Source organism: Oncorhynchus gorbuscha, linkage group LG07 (genome assembly GCF_021184085.1).
Source record: "Oncorhynchus gorbuscha isolate QuinsamMale2020 ecotype Even-year linkage group LG07, OgorEven_v1.0, whole genome shotgun sequence".
Taxonomy (NCBI): domain Eukaryota; kingdom Metazoa; phylum Chordata; class Actinopteri; order Salmoniformes; family Salmonidae; genus Oncorhynchus; species Oncorhynchus gorbuscha.
Window position 1 is genome coordinate 87082252 of NC_060179.1, and position 20153 is coordinate 87102404.

At 50.1% G+C, this 20153-nt stretch overlaps 2 non-coding genes and 2 pseudogenes across 2 annotated transcripts; all 4 read right to left on the reverse strand.

Moving 5' to 3' along the window:
- Window positions 1-8994: 8994 nt before the first annotated feature.
- On the reverse strand, window positions 8995-9111 carry LOC124040522. Its single transcript, XR_006839755.1, has one exon. It is a non-coding gene; the product is annotated as a U5 spliceosomal RNA (small nuclear RNA).
- A 447-nt stretch (window positions 9112-9558) lies between these two features.
- On the reverse strand, window positions 9559-9732 carry LOC124040506 (annotated as a pseudogene).
- Window positions 9733-19089: 9357 nt separating this feature from the next.
- Window positions 19090-19206, reverse strand: LOC124040520. Its single transcript, XR_006839753.1, has one exon. It is a non-coding gene; the product is annotated as a U5 spliceosomal RNA (small nuclear RNA).
- Window positions 19207-19629: 423 nt separating this feature from the next.
- Window positions 19630-19804, reverse strand: LOC124040510 (annotated as a pseudogene).
- Between the last annotated feature and the right edge of the window lie 349 nt (window positions 19805-20153).

Here is a 20153-nt window from a genome sequence, read left to right on the forward strand (position 1 = left end):
TCCCCAAAAACCCAGTCTCTGTCTTACTGTCCCCAGGATCCCACTCCAGTTCCCACTCCCTCCTCCCTCCTGGTCAAACTTTACCCCCAGTACCCTTATGTCCGTCAGTTTAACTGTCAAAGGTAGTCTGGTCAAGTCTGGGTCTGCCCACGGTCCGAAGAATTGGGCCTCTGTCTTGTCTCTGTTCAGTCTCGCCCCAGAGGCTCGTCCGTACCAGTCAGTCCTGTCCAGAGTCCTGTCGACGGATAAAAGGTCAGTGCATAAAATGTTGACGTCGTCCATGTAAAATACGCACTTGGCGGTCATCCCCCCACTCCCCGGGATACCCACCCCACTGATCCGTTGGTCCCTTCTCAAGACCTGTGCCAGTGGTTCAATGCAGGCCACGAACAGAAGAGGAGATAAAGGACAGCCCTGACGGACGCCGCAGTGTACTCCCACTGCTTTTGATAAATGCCCGTTTACAAGAATTTTGCTGGTGATGTCCCCGTACAGCAGTCCCACCCAAGCTAAGAACCTGTCCGGGAAACCCATTTTTTGCAGTACCTTAAAGAGGTACTGGTGCGAGACCCGATCAAAGGCTTTTTCAAAATCTAAATTTAGGACTACAAGCCGCATATTTCTGTCTCTCGCATAACAGATGGCATCTCGGATCAGTATCAGGCTGTCCGTGATCTTCCTTCCGGGCACGGCACAGGTTTGGTCCGGGTGGATCACCTCCCCTAAAACAGAAGACATTCTGAGTGTTAAAACTTTGGTAAAAAGTTTACAATCAAAATTTAAAAGGGTAATCGGTCTCCAGTTTTTCAAGTCAGTCCTGTCGTTTTTCTTATATAAAAGAGTCACGATCCCCACTCTAAAACTGTCGGGTAGTCTGTCGAGGTGTTCGAAGTCAGTAAAAACAGTCAGAAGTTCGTCGGCTAAAACATCCCAAAAGGTCAGATAAAACTCCAAAGGGAGGCCGTCCTCCCCCGGTGATTTACCCCTCTTAAAACGTTTCAGTCCTTGGTCGATTTCTGTCCTCGTCAGGTCTTTTTTCAGGTCGTCCGTGTTGGGTAAGGTCTTGTCAAGATACGTTAAAAGGTCCCCCATTGTTCCCTCGCACACATCTTTTTCCCCAAACAGTTCCCCATAAAAGTCCTCGACCACTTCCTTTATTCCCTCTGTGTCTGTTTTTAAAACCCCGTCCTTGTTTTTCAAGCCTGTCATTGTCCTACCCTGGCTAACTATTTTCTTAAAAAAGTACCTAGTGCACTTCTCCCCCTCTTCTAATTCCCTTTCCTTACTTCTTAAAATAACCCCCTTACTTCTCTGTTCTGCTAAAAGTACCATTTCGTAATTATCGTATTTCGCCGTCCTAACGTAGTCTTCACTAGCCAGCTAGCTAACGTCCACTGATTAGCTGCACTGGAGAAACTATTACTGAACGACTTGATTAGTTTAGTGTTAGCTAGCTACATAGCTGTCTTTGCTGTCTTCGTATCATCGTATCCAAGATAATTGTGTTGTCTAGGTCTAGAGTGTGTAGTCTTAGAGTGATTATCTTAATTTACCGAGGTTAGCTAGCCAGCTATTTGTCGTCCTTAACGTAGGTGACTCTGCTAGCTAGCCAACAGCTAGTCAACGCTAGCCAACGTCTTCTGTATAGAACTCAACTACCCGGTCGCAGTCACAGGTAGTATCACATTTTCACTTCATTTCATTACAGTACAACGGTTTGATTTGTTTGATCGTAGCTAGCTACTTAGCTAGCTACATAGCCGTCTTTGTATCAAAGATAATTGTGTAGTCTAGAGCAATTTTCTAGGTTCGCTAGCCATCTATTGTCGTTCTTTTAACGCAACGTAACGTAAACAACACTGCTAGCTAGCCTGCTAACCCCCGAATAGCAACACTGCAGAAACTATTACACTCAACGGAACGACTTGATTAGTGTAGTGTCAACAACGCACCCACTGCCAGCTGGCCTACTTCAGCAGTACTGTATCATTTTAATAATTTTAGTCAATAAGATTCTTGCTACGTAGCTTAACTTTCTGAACATTCGAGACGTGTAGTCCACTTGTCATTCCAATCTCCTTTGCATTAGCGTAGCCTCTTCTGTAGCCTGTCAACTATGTGTCTGTTTATCCCTGTTCTCTCCTCTCTGCACAGACCATACAAACGCTCCTCACCGCGTGGCCGCGGCCACCCTACTCTGGTGGTCCCAGCGCGCACGACCCACGTGGAGTTCCAGGTCTCCGGTAGCCTCTGGAACTGCCAATCTGCGGTCAACAAGGCAGAGTTCATCTCAGCCTATGCCTCCCCTCCAGTCCCTCGACTTCTTGGCACTGACGGAAACATGGATCACCACAGACAACACTGCTACTCCTACTGCTCTCTCTTCGTCCGCCCACGTGTTCTCGCACACCCCGAGAGCGTCTGGTCAGCGGGGTGGTGGCACCGGGATCCTCATCTCTCCCAAGTGGTCATTCTCTCTTTCTCCCCTTACCCATCTGTCTATCGCCTCCTTTGAATTCCATGCTGTCACAGTTACTAGCCCTTTCAAGCTTAACATCCTTATCATTTATCGCCCTCCAGGTTCCCTCGGAGAGTTCATCAATGAGCTTGATGCCTTGATAAGCTCCTTTCCTGAGGACGGCTCACCTCTCACAGTTCTGGGCGACTTTAACCTCCCCACGTCTACCTTTGACTCTTTCCTCTCTGCCTCCTTCTTTCCACTCCTCTCCTCTTTTGACCTCACCCTCTCACCTTCCCCCCTACTCACAAGGCAGGCAATACGCTCGACCTCATCTTTACTAGATGCTGTTCTTCCACTAACCTCATTGCAACTCCCCTCCAAGTCTCCGACCACTGCCTTGTATCCTTTTCCCTCTCGCTCTCATCCAACACCTCCCACACTGCCCCTACTCGGATGGTATCGCGCCGTCCCAACCTTCGCTCTCTCTCCCCCGCCACTCTCTCCTCTTCCATCCTATCATCTCTTCCCTCCGCTCAAACCTTCTCCCACCTATCTCCTGATTCTGCCTCCTCAACCCTCCTCTCCTCCCTCTCTGCATCCCTTGACTCTCTATGTCCCCTATCCTCCAGGCCGGCTCGGTCCTCCCTCCCCGCTCCGTGGCTCGATGACTCATTGCGAGCTCACAGAACAGGGCTCCGGGCAGCCGAGCGGAAATGGAGGAAAACTCGCCTCCCTGCGGACCTGGCATCCTTTCACTCCCTCCTCTCTACATTTTCCTCCTCTGTCTCTGCTGCTAAAGCCACTTTCTACCACGCTAAATTCCAAGCATCTGCCTCTAACCCTAGGAAGCTCTTTGCCACCTTCTCCTCCCTCCTGAATCCTCCGCCCCCTCCCCCCCCTCCTCCCTCTCTGCAGATGACTTCATCAACCATTTTGAAAAGAAGGTCGACGACATCCGATCCTCGTTTGCTAAGTCAAACGACACCGCTGGTTCTGCTCACACTGCCCTACCCTGTGCTCTGACCTCTTTCTCCCCTCTCTCTCCAGATGAAATCTCGCGTCTTGTGACGGCCGGCCGCCCAACAACCTGCCCGCTTGACCCTATCCCCTCCTCTCTTCTCCAGACCATTTCCGGAGACCTTCTCCCTTACCTCACCTCGCTCATCAACTCATCCCTGACCATTGGCTACGTCCCTTCCGTCTTCAAGAGAGCGAGAGTTGCACCCCTTCTGAAAAAACCTACACTCGATCCCTCCGATGTCAACAATTACAGACCAGTATCCCTTCTTTCTTTTCTCTCCAAAACTCTTGAACGTGCCGTCCTTGGCCAGCTCTCCCGCTATCTCTCTCTGAATGACCTTCTTGATCCAAATCAGTCAGGTTTCAAGACTAGTCATTCAACTGAGACTGCTCTCCTCTGTATCACGGAGGCGCTCCGCACTGCTAAAGCTAACTCTCTCTCCTCTGCTCTCATCCTTCTAGATCTATCGGCTGCCTTCGATACTGTGAACCATCAGATCCTCCTCTCCACCCTCTCCGAGTTGGGCATCTCCGGCGCGGCCCACGCTTGGATTGCGTCCTACCTGACAGGTCGCTCCTACCAGGTGGCGTGGCGAGAATCTGTCTCCTCACCACGCGCTCTCACCACTGGTGTCCCCCAGGGCTCTGTTCTTGGCCCTCTCCTATTCTCGCTATACACCAAGTCACTTGGCTCTGTCATAACCTCACATGGTCTCTCTTATCATTGCTATGCAGACGACACACAATTAATCTTCTCCTTTCCCCCTTCTGATGACCAGGTGGCGAATCGCATCTCTGCATGTCTGGCAGACATATCAGTGTGGATGACGGTTCACCACCTCAAGCTGAACCTCGGCAAGACGGAGCTGCTCTTCCTCCCGGGGAAGGACTGCCCGTTCCATGATCTCGCCATCACGGTTGACAACTCCATTGTGTCCTCCTCCCAGAGCGCCAAGAACCTTGGCGTGATCCTGGACAACAAACTGTCGTTCTCAACTAACATCAAGGCGGTGGCCCGTTCCTGTAGGTTCATGCTCTACAACATCCGCAGAGTACGACCCTGCCTCACACAGGAAGCGGCGCAGGTCCTAATCCAGGCACTTGTCATCTCCCGTCTGGATTACTGCAACTCGCTGTTGGCTGGGCTCCCTGCCTGTGCCATTAAACCCCTTCAACTCATCCAGAACGCCGCAGCCCGTCTGGTGTTCAACCTTCCCAAGTTCTCTCACGTCACCCCGCTCCTCCGTTCTCTCCACTGGCTTCCAGTTGAAGCTCGCATCCGCTACAAGACCATGGTGCTTGCCTACGGAGCTGTGAGGGGAACGGCACCTCAGTACCTCCAGGCTCTGATCAGGCCCTACACCCAAACAAGGGCACTGCGTTCATCCACCTCTGGCCTGCTCGCCTCCCTACCACTGAGGAAGTACAGCTCCCGCTCAGCCCAGTCAAAACTGTTCGCTGCCCTGGCCCCCCAATAGTGGAACAAACTCCCTCACGACGCCAGGACAGCGGAGTCAATCACCACCTTCCGGAGACACCTGAAACCCCACCTCTTTAAGGAATACCTAGGATAGGTTAAGTAATCCCTCTCACCCCACCCCCCCCCTAAGTTTTAGATGCACTATTGTTAAGTGACTGTCCCACTGGATGTCATAAGGTGAATGCACCAATTTGTAAGTCGCTCTGGATAAGAGCGTCTGCTAAATGACTTAAATGTAATGTAATGTAATGATTTCTTGGTTAAAATCAAAGCCCTGTTGGCGTAAGTTAAAATACCTTTCCAGTCGCTTTTGCAGTCCCACCATGCGTCTATCTTTTGCTTTGCTTTTTTCCTTTCCTATCTCTCTAAAGAAGGTCCTCGTCCTTCCCTTCACCATTTCCCACCACTGTGCTCGTGTGTCAAAAAAGTCCTGTAGCGTCTGCCACTGGCTGAACTGCTCTCTGTACTGGCTAACTACTCTATCATCTTCTAGCAGGGAGCAGTTCAATTTCCAGGGCCCTCTTCCCACAGTCACACCCGAGGTTAGTGAAAGGGTGCACGTCAGCATTACGTGATCTGAGAAGAAAGCAGGGGTTATTCTAGCATCAGTTGGGGGACAGTCCCGGGTAAACAGATAATCAATGCGAGAGGCTCTGGTGCCGTCACCACTGGTCCAGGTGAAGCCCTCCTCTCTTGGATGCAGGGTTTTAAAACAGTCAGTCAGCTTAAAATCCCTGCACAGCCCTTGCAATAAAACACTTGACCTGTCTACCTTAAAATCCTCTCCTGCCCCTCTCCTGTCTGCTCTACTTAAAACACAATTAAAATCCCCACCCACCACTAGAGGATCCCTCCCTAGCATGTGGGACTGCAGGTCCTCTAAAAGTGCGCACCGGTCATGTTTGTCATTAAAACCATATACGTTTAGCACGTTAAAATCCCTCCCCATAAAAGTACAATTGGCTAAAAGAGCACGCCCACCTACCACCACCGTGCTCCCCTTCACCACCACCTGTGGGGTCTTGATTAAAATGGCAACACCGTCGTTCTTGTTAAAATTTGAGCCACTCCAAAGGGAGGGCCCGTGCTGCCACTTATCCTCCCATTTGCTGTAAGAGGATAAAAAGGGTAGACCACACTCCTGTAATAAAAACACATCTGAGTTAAACCTTTCTAAAAAGGATAAAACCGACTGTGCTCTCATTTCTGTTTTTACGCTCCTTACATTTATTGTGGTGATTTTAAAAGCCATAAAAGGGGTGAGTAAAAACAGTGCTGAAAGAAAAGCATTTAACAGTTAAAAGGGGGTTATTTTTCTGGTGATTTCTCTCTCTCCCTCCGGGGTAAAGGGGGTGGAAGGGAGAGGAGGTTAAAACTGGGTTTAAAAGGAGACTTGATTGGGGGAGTTGGAGGGGAAGGTTCTAAATTCTTCCTCCCCCTGGGAGCTCTCCCATTCCACCTTTCCTTTTTCTCCTCGCCCTGTTCGGGGTCGGAGAGCTCCTCAGCATTTCTTTTACGTGGGGGGAGGTGTTCCTCCAGAATCTCCCCCCCTTCTCCCATGTCTCCCGACTCTGTCTCCCTGGTGCTTTCCGACACCGTCCCTATAATGTCTGACCCACTTGGGGAGCTTTCGCTAAAGATCTCTCCAGAGCCGTCTTTCTCGGCCCTTTCTCCTTCAGGGTTCACATTAGTCTGGGGCAGGGGGGTTGGGGTGGGGAGGGTTTTGTCCTCTCCTCCCACTACTTCCACCACTGCTCCTTCCGCGCCCTCCACTACAGCCACCGGCTCCACCACTGTCTCCTCCACCACCACTACCGGCTCCACCACTACCTCCTCCTCCACCACCACTACCGGCTCCACCACCACCCTCCTCCACTACCACCTCGGCAACTGCCGCTCCGGCCCTCCGGCGCTCAGAAGCCCGGTCCGCGGCCGCCCACTCCCTCCTTCCGAACTTGGCCCTGTTGGCCCAGGAGGAGGGGCAGTCGCGGATGAGGTGGGACCGCTCGCCACAGAGGTTGCACGACCTTCCATTCGTGCATTCCTCGTAGCGGTGGCCCACCTCCCGGCACTTCATGCAGACCACCTTCTGACAGGCGTCTGCCAGGTGGCCATGTTCACCACACTTACGGCACAGCTTGGGCTGGTCCTGGTAGTGAACATGGCCCCTGTTTTCTCCGAGGACTATGGTGGATGGGATGGCTTTCAACCCACCATAGCCCCCAGGGTCCTCCCTTTGCTGGACAGTGACCCTCCAGGCCCCTGTCCAGATCCCATCGAGGTCTTTAACCTGGATCAGGGGCCCCTTTACGTTGCAGTACCTGTCCAGCCATACTGCAACGTCCTCCGGCTGTACGGTTTCGTTGTACATACGGACAATAACGGTTTTGATGCTATTGTCCGTCAGCTTGGTCACCTCGAACATTGCTGTGAGGGACCCCTGGGTGTTCAGGGAGTTCTGGAGTTTCCCCAGAACTCCCTCAGGAAGCTGGCGTTGGCAAAACTGACATCGAAGCCCTTCCTATAGGGGAGGGCTAGGATGCAGTTTACCTGCGCGGGGTGGAAACCGAGTTCTTTCTGGAGGAATTTTCTGGAGAAATCCAACCGGGATAACTCCATTATTTTCCCTCCCCTCTCCTTTAAAAGGAGGCGCACTGCATGGTGCCTCCTCATGCCAGCCTGTGCTGCTGACATGATGGAGGCCCACTCCCTTTACAACCCAACACCAGTGAAAAGGGGGGGAGGGGAAGGGCAAAAAGGGGGAGGGGGTTGGGGGGGGAGGGGTTGGGAAGGGAGTGAGGGAAGGGTGAATTGGGGGAGGGAGGTGGGGGAAGGGAGGTGGGGTTGGGGGAAGGGGAAAAAAAAAAAAAAAAAAAAAAAAAAAAAAGGGGGGAAATGTAGGACAAACCGAGGGAGCTTTTAGGCTAAGCTAAACAGGGCCTACCAGCACCCCGGAACACACAACAAACTATCTTAAACTTATTAACAATGGGAAAGGACACAAAGGATTAGGCAGGACACAAGGAGGAGACAAGGGTAAATGACACTAAACACAGGCCTGGAGGCTAGCAGGCCACACCAGCCGGACAGACTAAGCTTACCAGCTGGCAGGCCCACAAGCCAAGAGGCCTCACAACAAAAAAGGACAGAGGTATGGGGATGACAAACGGAGACACACTAACCAGCGACACCTGCCAAAAGCTTGGGGGCAATTAAGCTAGCAAGCCTCACCAGTAGGCCAGGCTAAGCTAGCCAACTAGCAGGCCAGCCAGCAAAAAGTCCCCCAGTTGGCAAAAAAAAACAAGGCAGCCAAACAAAACAGACAAAAACACAGACAGACAGACAAACAAACAAAAACCCTGCCTCGCCTAAAGGGCCAAGAGGCTAGTCGACTAGCTAAAGCTAGCAGGCAACAAGCCAAAAGGCAACTCCGGCAAGCAGGCCACACGAAACTCAAAACAATAGGAAGAGCAAAAGGTGGGGGAGGGTAGGATACAAGGGGGAGGAGAGATGCAAAACAGGACAACAAGGGAAAAGACTACAATAAAATAAAATAAGAAAAGAAAAGACCAGAGGGCCTTTTAAACTCACCCTACAGGTGCTGGTGCACCTGTAGCCCTCCACCAAAACCACCACCTAACCCAGGACAAAAAGAAACAATGGTGAAACAATACAACAAAATGACAATAATTTTAAACAGAAATAAAAACCCAATTTTCCCTACGATCGCTTCTCCGATCAAGTGCAGCACTATCAAAGTAACTACACTTGATCTGAGCCAAAAGGCCGAGAAGCGATAACCCACAAATGGAACCCTGCAACCGCCGGGCCCCCGGGGGTCTCAACAGACCTCGGCGGGTTGGCAAAAGCCGGCGGTTCCTTCCTCCCTCCCTCAGTCACTCACTCACGTGTTTTTTGGAAAAAGTCGCTAATGTGTCCTTAAGTCACTGTCCTCACTGTCTGTCTGTCTGTCTGTCTGTCTGTCTGTCTGTCTGTCTGTCGGTCGGTCAATTTCTCTTGAAACAAGATAGCGGGCTCTGTAAGAAGCAAAGCCCCTCCAAAAATACGTTGAACTCGTAAGTGTTCCTCTCCACGGAAGTCTTTAGTAAAAGGCGAAAGGCTTGTGCGTAATGAAGAGAAACCAGAATCGTGTGGAAGTCAGAGGCGGGGGCCCGAGACACACTCTGTGCAGCACTCTAGGCCGGGTACCCGCGGGTGCTCCCGGAACCCACTCTTCCAAGTTTTCGAGGGCTGCTGTGGATAAAAAGAACGACACAGAGACACACACAGAGGCACAGACAGAGAGAGCACAGACACACACACACACACACACACCACACACACACACACACACACACACACAACACACTGGCCACAATTGGCCCAATTTTTTTTTTTTTTTTTTTTTTTAACAAAAATGGCGGGAAACGGGGGACCACATTGAAGAGCGCTTCGCCTTTCTTCAGTTTGAATGTTTCTTTCCTTCTTCTGCTAGCTAGCTAGCTAGCTTTTCTTCTGCTAGCTAGCTAGCTAGCTAGCTTTTCTTCTGCTAGCTAGCTAGCTGTTTACATAGCAATTTTCCTTGACAACGGCAGAAAAGTGTTGCACCGTTCCCGGAGGTACTGCAATACCGGGTCGATGCGTGGAGCGGACGGAGCAAGCCCCATTTCCGACTCCCTGTTCGAAAAATCCATTTAATATGTAGTCCCCCGATGGGGGACGTATCAGATATTAAACTGATAAGAACAGATTTTTCTTTTGGAAAAGTTTTATTGACACAATTCCTTTAAAAAACAGCTCATACATTTTTTACATCATTTACACACATAAAAATGGCAACAAAGCATAAAACACAGCATTTGACAGTTACATTTTTTTGAAAAAGTACAAATGTGTACAGGTCAGTATCACATTTTCTGTCTTTCATTACAGTCAACGGTTTGATTTGTTTGATCTGTAGCTAGCAACTTAGCTAGAAACATAGCGGGCTCTTTGTATCAAAGATAATTGTGTAGTCTCCAGAAGTCTTTTAAAAGGTTCGAAAGCCATCTATTGTTGTTCTTTTAACGCAAGGCGGGGTAACGTAAACAACACTGCTAGCTAGCCTGCTAGAACCCCCCGAATAGCAACACTGCAGAAACTATTACACTCACAGACGGAACGACTTGATTAGTGTAGTGTCAACAACACACCCACTGCCAGCTGGCCTACTTCAGCAGTACTGTATCATTTTAATCATTTTAGTCAATATGATTCTTGCTACAAAAATGGCGGGAAACTTTCTGAACATTGAAGAGCGTGTAGTCCACTTGTCATTCCAATCTCCTTTGCATTAGCGTAGCCTCTTCTGTAGCCTGTCAACTATGTGTCTGTTTATCCCTTTCTCTCCTCTCTGCACAGACCATACAAACGCTCCTCATGCGTGGCGGACGGAGCAAGCCCCATCCTACTCTGGTGGTCCCAGCGCGCACGACCCACGTGGGGAGTTCAGGTCTCTGGTAAGCCTCTGGAACTGCCAATCTGATCTGAGTCAACAAGGCAGAGTTCATCTCAGCAAATGGAACCCTCCAGTCCCTCGACTTCTTGGCACTGACGGAAACATGGATCACTCACAGACAACACTGCTACTCCTACTCCTCTCTCTTCGTCCGCCCACGTGTTCTCGCACACCCGAGAGCGTCTGGTCACTGGGGTGGTGGCACCGGGATCCTCATCTCTCCCAAGTGGTCATTCTCTCTTTCTCCCCTTACCCATCTGTCTGTCTGCCTCCTTTGAATTCCATGCTGTCACAGTTACTAGCCCTTTCAAGCTTAACATCCTTATCAAATTTATCGCCCTCCAGGTTCCCTCGGAGAGTTCTTCAATGAGCTTGATGCCTTGATAAGCTCCTTTCCTGAGAGAAACTCACCTCTCACAGTTCTGGGCGACTTTAACCTCCTCACGTCTACCTTTGACTCTTTCCTCTCTACCTCCTTCTTTCCAACTCCTCGAGGGCTCTTTGACCTCACCCTCTCACCTTCCCCCCTACAGACAAGGCAGGCAACACACTCGACCTCATCTTTACTAGATGCTGTTCTTCCACTAACCTCATTGCAACTCCCCTCCAAGTCTCCGACCACTGCCTTGTATTTTTTTCCCTCTCGCTCTCATCCAACACCTCCCACACTGCCCCTACTGGATGGTATCGCGCCGTCCCAACCTTCGCTCTCTCTCCCCGCTACTCTCTCCTCTTCCATCCTATCATCTCTTCCCTCCGCTCAAACCTTCTCCCACCTATCTCCTGATTCTGCCTCCTCAACCCTCCTCTCCTCCCTCTCTGCATCCCTGACTCTCGAAATATCCCCTATCCTCCAGGCCCCTCGGTCCTCCCCAGATATTAAACTGATAAGAACAGATGACTCATTGATCTGAGCCAGAACAGGGCTCCGGGCAGCCGATAGCGGACAAATGGAGGAAAACCGCCTCCCTGGGGACCTGGCATCCTTTCACTCCCTCCTCTCTACATTTTCCTCCTCTGTCTCTGCTGCTAAAGCCACTTTCTACCACGCTAAATTCCAAGCATCTGCCTCTAAGTCCTAGGAAGCTCTTTGCCACCTTCTGTCCCTCTGAATCCTCTGTCTGTCCCCCTGTCTCCCTCTCTGCAGATGTCTGTCTGTCAACCATTTTGAAAAGAAGGTCGAAACAAGACATCCGATCCTCGTTTGCTAAGTCAAAAACACGCTGGTTCTGCTCACACTGCCCTACCCTGTGCTCTGACCTCTTTCTCCCCTCTCTCTCCAGATGAAATCCAGAATCTTGTGAACAGAGGCGGGGGCCCAACAACCTGCCCGCTTGACCCTATCCCCTCCTCTCTTCTCCAGACCATTTCCGGAGACCTTCTCCCTTACCTCACCTGCTCATCAACTCATCCCTGACCAGAGGCTACACCCTTCCGTCTTCAGACAGAGAGAGTTGCACCCTTCACAAAAAACCTACACTCGATCCCTCCGATGTCAACAATTACAGACCAGTATCCCTTCTTTTTTTTTTCTCCAAAACTCTTGAACGGGGCCACATTGAAGCCAGCTCTCCCGCTATCTCTCTCTGAATGACCTTCTTGATCCAAATCAGTCAGGTTTCAAGACTAGTCATTCAACTGAGACTGCTTTTCCTCTGATCACGGAGGCGCTCCGCACTGAAAAGCTAACTCTCTCTCCTCTGCTCTCATCCTTCTAGATCTATCGGCTGCCTTCGATACTGTGAACCATCAGATCCCCATTTCCACCCTCTCCATTTTGGGCATCTCCGGGGGCCCACTTATTGCGTCCTAACCTGACAGAACAGCTACTACACAGGTGGCAAAAGGCCGAGAATCTGTCTCCTCACCACGCGCTCTCACCACTGGTGTCCCCTAGGGCTCTGTTCTTGGCCCTCTCCTATTCTCGCTCAGTCACCAAGTCACTTGGCTCTGTCAAACCTCACATGGTCTCTTTAGTCATTGTCCTGCAGCCGACACACAATTAATCTTCTCCTTTCCCCCTTCTGTCTGACCAGGTGTCTGAATCACATCTCTGCATGTCTGGCAGACATGTCAGTGTGGATGACGGATCACCACCTCAAGCTGAAACAAGATAGCTGCTCTTCCTCCCGGGGAAGGACTGCCCGTTCCATGAAAATCACGGTTGACAACTCCATTGTGTCCTCCTCCCAGAGCGCCAAGAACCTTGGCGTGATCCTGACAACAGTTCTCAACCAACATCAAGGCGGTGGCCCGTTCCTGTAGGTTCATGCTCTACAACAGAGGCAGGTATGACCCTGCCTCACACAGGACTCTGTGCAGGTCCTCATCCAGGCACTTGTCATCTCGGAACCGTCTGGATTACTGCAAGCTGTTGGCTGGGCTCCCTGCTGTGCCATTAAAAAAACCACAGAACTCATCCAGAGGCACAGACTGGTGAGAAAACCACCAAGTTCACACACGTCACCCACTCCTCCACACACTCCACTGGCTTCCAGTTGACACACACATCCGCTACAAGACCATTTTTTTTTTTTTTTTTTTTTTGGTTTTTTTTTAACAAAAATGTGCGGGAAACGGGGGACCACATTGAAGAGCCTCCAGGCTCTGTTTGAATGGCCCTACACCCAAACAAGGGCACTAGCGTTTTTCTTCTGCTGGCCTAGCTAGCTGTTTACCACTAGCAATTTTCAGCTCCCGCTCAGCCCAGTCAAAACTGTTCGCTGCCCTGGCCCCCAATGGTGGAACAAACCCCTCACGACGCCAGGAAAAACAGCGGAGTCAATCACCACCTTCCGGAGACACCAGATATTAAACTGATAAGAACAGATTTTTTCTTTTCTTTTGGAAAAGTTTTATTGGATAAGTAATCCCTCTAAAAAACAGCTCATACATTTTTTAGATCATTTACAGTGACATAAAAACTGGATGTCAAAGCATGAAAACACAGCATTTGACAATTACATTTAAATTTGTTAAAGTACATGTTGTTAAAATCAATGAAAACAACCATGAATAAAAGTACTTTCTTTGTAAAAACATCAAATCTGTAAAAGCCATTTAAAATGTGTGCTGATGATCTAACAAAGGTAAAACATTTTTAAGGCATGAAAAACATGTTAAAAAGTCACTTTGTTAAAAGGCTGTCTTCAATCGCTTGTACAGGAGCGGGGTGAGTCCTTATCAAACTCGCCTCATCCTGCTCTCCCGAATAGACCATCGTCCCGTCCTTCGGGGCCCAGAGGAGATCCCTCCCCTAGGCGCATCGCCCTAGGCGCCGCAGCGCTGTCAGGCCGTGGCCGCCGGGACCTAGGGTGTTGTGGGGGACCCTTCGCCTGGGGTCGAGGCCCCCATCCGTTCGTACCACCCCAGGGCTTCCGTGGCTACCATGGCCACTGCCTGGGGGGTGGTCTCTACGCTTTTGGCTACCAGCAGGTTACGGGAGGACCACAGTGCTTCCTTCAGGCACGTGAGGGTGGGCCAGAGCTTGGTGAAGGCCTTCGGTGGAATGGGCCTTCGGCCCACCCCGTACAGCACGAGCTGAGGTGTTAGGTCCTCCCCTGCTGGTAGACACGATGTGATCAGGGGGCCTGCTTCCTTCCACAGGTCCCTGGCGGCTCTGCACTCCCAGAGCATGTGCCTCACCGACTCATCTTGGCCGCAGCCCGGTCGGGGGCACGCGGATGTCCTCGCCATGCCCCGTGAGTGCATAACGGCCCTGACCGGGAGGATCTCGTGGGCGACCATCCAGGACAGGTCCCGATGCCGATTCAGGAGTGCAGGATGGGCCACGTTGCGCCAGACCGTTGTGGGCTCGCCTATAGCGAGCCCGCGCACTGGACACACTGGTTCCCGTTCCTGCACAAGAGAGAGAAGAGAGCGGTGTTTAGTTAAAACCGTGACTGCTTCCTTTTCCAGTTTGAAATGTCTTAAAAATTTCTGGAGCTGGACGTAGTGGGTGGGGAGCAGGAAAGAGACTGGGGCTCGCAGGTCGACTGGGATCAGCCTCAGAGTCCTGAGGTAAGATCCCAGCCAGAACCGTGCGAGGGCCTGTGTCTTGTTATTGACCGGGAGGTGGCCAGAGTCAGATGTAACGCTGTGTAGCGGCTGCCCAGGAACAAGTAGAGGTCAGGCAAGCCTTTCCCCCTTGGACCTGGGCCTCTTGACCACCTCCCTCCTCAGCCTCTCCCACTTGCTTCCCCACAGAAAGTAGAACAGCATCCGCTCCAGGGCTAAAATACTCCTTCGGGGGGGATAAAAACAGAACTGATTAATAAAAGCACAGGTAAAATCACAGCTTTTATGATTAAAACCTTGCCCTCAAAAGTCAGCTGTCGTAGTCCCCAAAAACCCAGTCTCTGTCTTACTGTCCCCAGGATCCCACTCCAGTTCCCACTCCCTCCTCCCTCCTGGTCAAACTTTACCCCCAGTACCCTTATGTCCGTCAGTTTAACTGTCAAAGGTAGTCTGGTCAAGTCTGGGTCTGCCCACGGTCCGAAGAATTGGGCCTCTGTCTTGTCTCTGTTCAGTCTCGCCCCAGAGGCTCGTCCGTACCAGTCAGTCCTGTCCAGAGTCCTGTCGACGGATAAAAGGTCAGTGCATAAAATGTTGACGTCGTCCATGTAAAATACGCACTTGGCGGTCATCCCCCCACTCCCCGGGATACCCACCCCACTGATCCGTTGGTCCCTTCTCAAGACCTGTGCCAGTGGTTCAATGCAGGCCACGAACAGAAGAGGAGATAAAGGACAGCCCTGACGGACGCCGCAGTGTACTCCCACTGCTTTTGATAAATGCCCGTTTACAAGAATTTTGCTGGTGATGTCCCCGTACAGCAGTCCCACCCAAGCTAAGAACCTGTCCGGGAAACCCATTTTTTGCAGTACCTTAAAGAGGTACTGGTGCGAGACCCGATCAAAGGCTTTTTCAAAATCTAAATTTAGGACTACAAGCCGCATATTTCTGTCTCTCGCATAACAGATGGCATCTCGGATCAGTATCAGGCTGTCCGTGATCTTCCTTCCGGGCACGGCACAGGTTTGGTCCGGGTGGATCACCTCCCCTAAAACAGAAGACATTCTGAGTGTTAAAACTTTGGTAAAAAGTTTACAATCAAAATTTAAAAGGGTAATCGGTCTCCAGTTTTCAAGTCAGTCCTGTCATTTTTCTTGTATAAAAGAGTCACGATCCCCACTCTAAAACTGTCGGGTAGTCTGTCGAGGTGTTCAAAGTCAGTAAAAACAGTCAGAAGTTCGTCGGCTAAAACATCCCAAAAGGTCAGATAAAACTCCAAAGGGAGGCCGTCCTCCCCCGGTGATTTACCCCTCTTAAAACGTTTCAGTCCTTGGTCGATTTCTGTCCTCGTCAGGTCTTTTTTCAGGTCGTCCGTGTTGGGTAAGGTCTTGTCAAGATACGTTAAAAGGTCCCCCATTGTTCCCTCGCACACATCTTTTTCCCCAAACAGTTCCCCATAAAAGTCCTCGACCACTTCCTTTATTCCCTCTGTGTCTGTTTTTAAAACCCCGTCCTTGTTTTTCAATGCTGTCATTGTCCTACCCTGGCTAACTATTTTCTTTAAAAAGTACCTAGTGCACTTCTCCCCCTCTTCTAATTCCCTTTCCTTACTTCTTAAAATAACCCCCTTACTTCTCTGTTCTGCTAAAAGTACCATTTCCTTTTTTACATCTTTGATTTCTTGGTTAAAATCAAAGCCCTGTTGGCGTAAGTTAAAATACCTTTCCAGTCGCTTTTGCAGTCCCACCATGCGTCTATCTTTTGCTTTGCTTTTTTCCTTTCCTATCTCTCTAAAGAAGGTCCTCGTCCTTCCCTTCACCATTTCCCACCACTGTGCTCGTGTGTCAAAAAGTCCTGTAGCGTCTGCCACTGGCTGAACTGCTCTCTGTACTGGCTAACTACTCTATCATCTTCTAGCAGGGAGCAGTTCAATTTCCAGGGCCCTCTTCCCACAGTCACACCCGAGGTTAGTGAAAGGGTGCACGTCAGCATTACGTGATCTGAGAAGAAAGCAGGGGTTATTCTAGCATCAGTTGGGGGACAGTCCCGGGTAAACAGATAATCAATGCGAGAGGCTCTGGTGCCGTCACCACTGGTCCAGGTGAAGCCCTCCTCTCTTGGATGCAGGGTTTTAAAACAGTCAGTCAGCTTAAAATCCCTGCACAGCCCTTGCAATAAAACACTTGACCTGTCTACCTTAAAATCCTCTCCTGCCCCTCTCCTGTCTGCTCTACTTAAAACACAATTAAAATCCCCACCCACCACTAGAGGATCCCTCCCTAGCATGTGGGACTGCAGGTCCTCTAAAAGTGCGCACCGGTCATGTTTGTCATTAAAACCATATACGTTTAGCACGTTAAAATCCCTCCCCATAAAAGTACAATTGGCTAAAAGAGCACGCCCACCTACCACCACCGTGCTCCCCTTCACCACCACCTGTGGGGTCTTGATTAAAATGGCAACACCGTCGTTCTTGTTAAAATTTGAGCCACTCCAAAGGGAGGGCCCGTGCTGCCACTTATCCTCCCATTTGCTGTAAGAGGATAAAAAGGGTAGACCACACTCCTGTAATAAAAACACATCTGAGTTAAACCTTTCTAAAAAGGATAAAACCGACTGTGCTCTCATTTCTGTTTTTACGCTCCTTACATTTATTGTGGTGATTTTAAAAGCCATAAAAGGGGTGAGTAAAAACAGTGCTGAAAGAAAAGCATTTAACAGTTAAAAGGGGTTATTTTTCTGGTGATTTCTCTCTCTCCCTCCGGGGTAAAGGGGGTGGAAGGGAGAGGAGGTTAAAACTGGGTTTAAAAAGGAGACTTGATTGGGGGAGTTGGAGGGGAAGGTTCTAAATTCTTCCTCCCCTGGGAGCTCTCCCATTCCACCTTTCCTTTTTTCTCCTCGCCCTGTTCGGGGTCGGAGAGCTCCTCAGCATTTCTTTTACGTGGGGGAGGTGTTCCTCCAGGTCACCTCGAACATTGCTGTGAGGGACCCCTGGGTGTTCAGGGAGTTCTGGAGTTTCCCCAGAACTCCCTCAGGAAGCTGGCGTTGGCAAAACTGACATTGAAGCCCTTCCTATAGGGGAGGGCTAGGATGCAGTTTACCTGCGCGGGGTGGAAACCGAGTTCTTTCTGGAGGAATTTTCTGGAGAAATCCAACCGGGATAACTCCATTATTTTCCCTCCCCTCTCCTTTAAAAGGAGGCGCACTGCATGGTGCCTCCTCATGCCAGCCTGTGCTGCTGACATGATGGAGGCCCGCTCCTTTACAACCCAACACCAGTGAAAAGGGGGGAGGGGAAGGGCAAAAAGGGGGAGGGGGTTGGGAAGGGGAGGGGCAAGTGAAGGGAGTGAGGGAAGGGTGAATGGAGTGGGGGAGGGGAGGTGGGGGAAGGGAGGTGGGGTTGGGGGAAGGGGAAAAAAAAGGGGGAAAGTGTAGGACAAACCGAGGGAGCTGGCTGGCTCAGCTAGGCTAAGCTAAACAGGGCCTACCAGCACCCCGGAACACACAACAAACTATCTAGCACAGCACCAAGCTAAACTTATTAACAATGGGAAAGGACACAAGGGGGGTTGGGGGGGTTTTTTGAGTTTTTCTAGATTAGGGCAGGACACAAGGAGGAGACAAGGGTAAATGACACTAAACACAGGCCTGGAGGCTAGCAGGCCACACCAGCCGGACAGACTAAGCTTACCAGCTGGCAGGCCCACAAGCCAAGAGGCCTCACAACAAAAAAAGGACAGAGATATGGGGATGACAAACGGAGACACACTAACCAGCGACACCTGCCAAAAGCTTGGGGGCAATTAAGCTAGCAAGCCTCACCAGTAGGCCAGGCTAAGCTAGCCAACTAGCAGGCCAGCCAGCAAAAAAGTCCCCCAGTTGGCAACAAAAAACAACAGAGGCTAGCCAAACAAAACAGACAAAAACACAGACAGACAGACAAACAAACAAAAACCCTGCCTCGCCTAAAGGGCCAAGAGGCTAGTCGACTAGCTAAAGCTAGCAGGCAACAAGCCAAAAGGCAACTCCGGCAAGCAGGCCACACGAAACTCAAAACAATAGGAAGAGCAAAAGGTGGGGGAGGGTAGGATACAAGGGGGAGGAGAGATGCAAAACAGGACAACAAGGGAAAAGACTACAATAAAATAAAATAAGAAAAGAAAAGACCAGAGGGCCTTTTAAACTCACCCTACAGGTGCTGGTGCACCTGTAGCCCTCCACCAAAACCACCACCTAACCCAGGACAAAAAGAAACAATGGTGAAACAATACAACAAAATGACAATAATTTTAAACAGAAATAAAAACACAATTTTCCGGGGCTCCCTACGATCGCTTCTCCGATCAAGTGCAGCACTATCAAAGTAACTACACTTGATCTGAGCCAAAAGGCCGAGAAGCGATAACCCACAAATGGAACCCTGCAACCGCCGGGCCCCCGGGGGTCTCAACAGACCTCAGCGGGTTGGCAAAAGCCGGCGGTTCCTTCCTCCCTCCCTCCCTCCCTCCCTCAGTCACTCACTCAGGTGTTTTTTGGAAAAAGTTGCTAATGTGTCTTTAAGTCACTATCCTGGCCCACCTCTGTCTGTCGGTCAATTTCTCTTGAAACAAGATAGCGGGCTCTGCAAGAAGCAAAGCACCTCCAAAAATACGTTGAACTCGTAAGTGTTCCTCTCCACGGAAGTCTTTAGTAAAAGGCGAAAGGCTTGTGCGTAATGAAGAGAAACCAGAGTCGTGTGGAAGTCAGAGGCGGGGGCCCGAGACACACTCTGTGCAGCACTCTAGGCCGGGTTCCCGCGGGTGCTCCCGGAACCCACTCTTCCAAGTTTCCGAGGGCTGTGGATAAAAAGAACGACACAGAGGCACACACAGAGGCACAGACAGAGACAGCACACAGAGACAGAGACGGAGAGAGAAACACACACACACACACACACACACACAATCCTGGCCCAATTTTTTTTTTTTTTTTTTTTTTTTTTAACAAAAATGGCGGGAAACGGGGGACCACATTGAAGAGCGCTTCGCCTTTCTTCAGTTTGAATGTTTCTTTCCTTCTTCTGCTAGCTAGCTAGCTTTTCTTCTGCTAGCTAGCTAACAGCTAGCTAGCTGTTTACATAGCTTTGCGAATGAGCATTTTTCCTTGACAACGGGAGAAAAGTGTTGCACCGTTCCCGGAGGTACTGCAATACCGGGTCGATGCGTGGAGCGGACGGAGCAAGCCCCATTTCCGACTCCCTGTTCGAAAAATCCATTTAATATGTAGTCCCCCGATGGGGGACGTATCAGATATTAAACTGATAAGAACAGATTTTTTCTTTTGGAAAAGTTTTATTGACACAATTCCTTTAAAAAACAGCTCATACATTTTTTACATCATTTACACACATAAAAATGGCAACAAAGCATAAAACACAGCATTTGACAGTTACATTTAAATTTGTTAAAGTACAAATGTGATACAGGTAGTATCACATTTTCACTTCATTTCATTACAGTACAACGGTTTGATTTGTTTGATCGTAGCTAGCTACTTAGCTAGCTACATAGCCGTCTTTGTATCAAAGATAATTGTGTAGTCTAGAGCGATTCTCTAGGTTCGCTAGCCATCTATTGTCGTTCTTTTAACGCAACGTAACGTAAACAACACTGCTAGCTAGCCTGCTAGCCCCGAATAGCAAC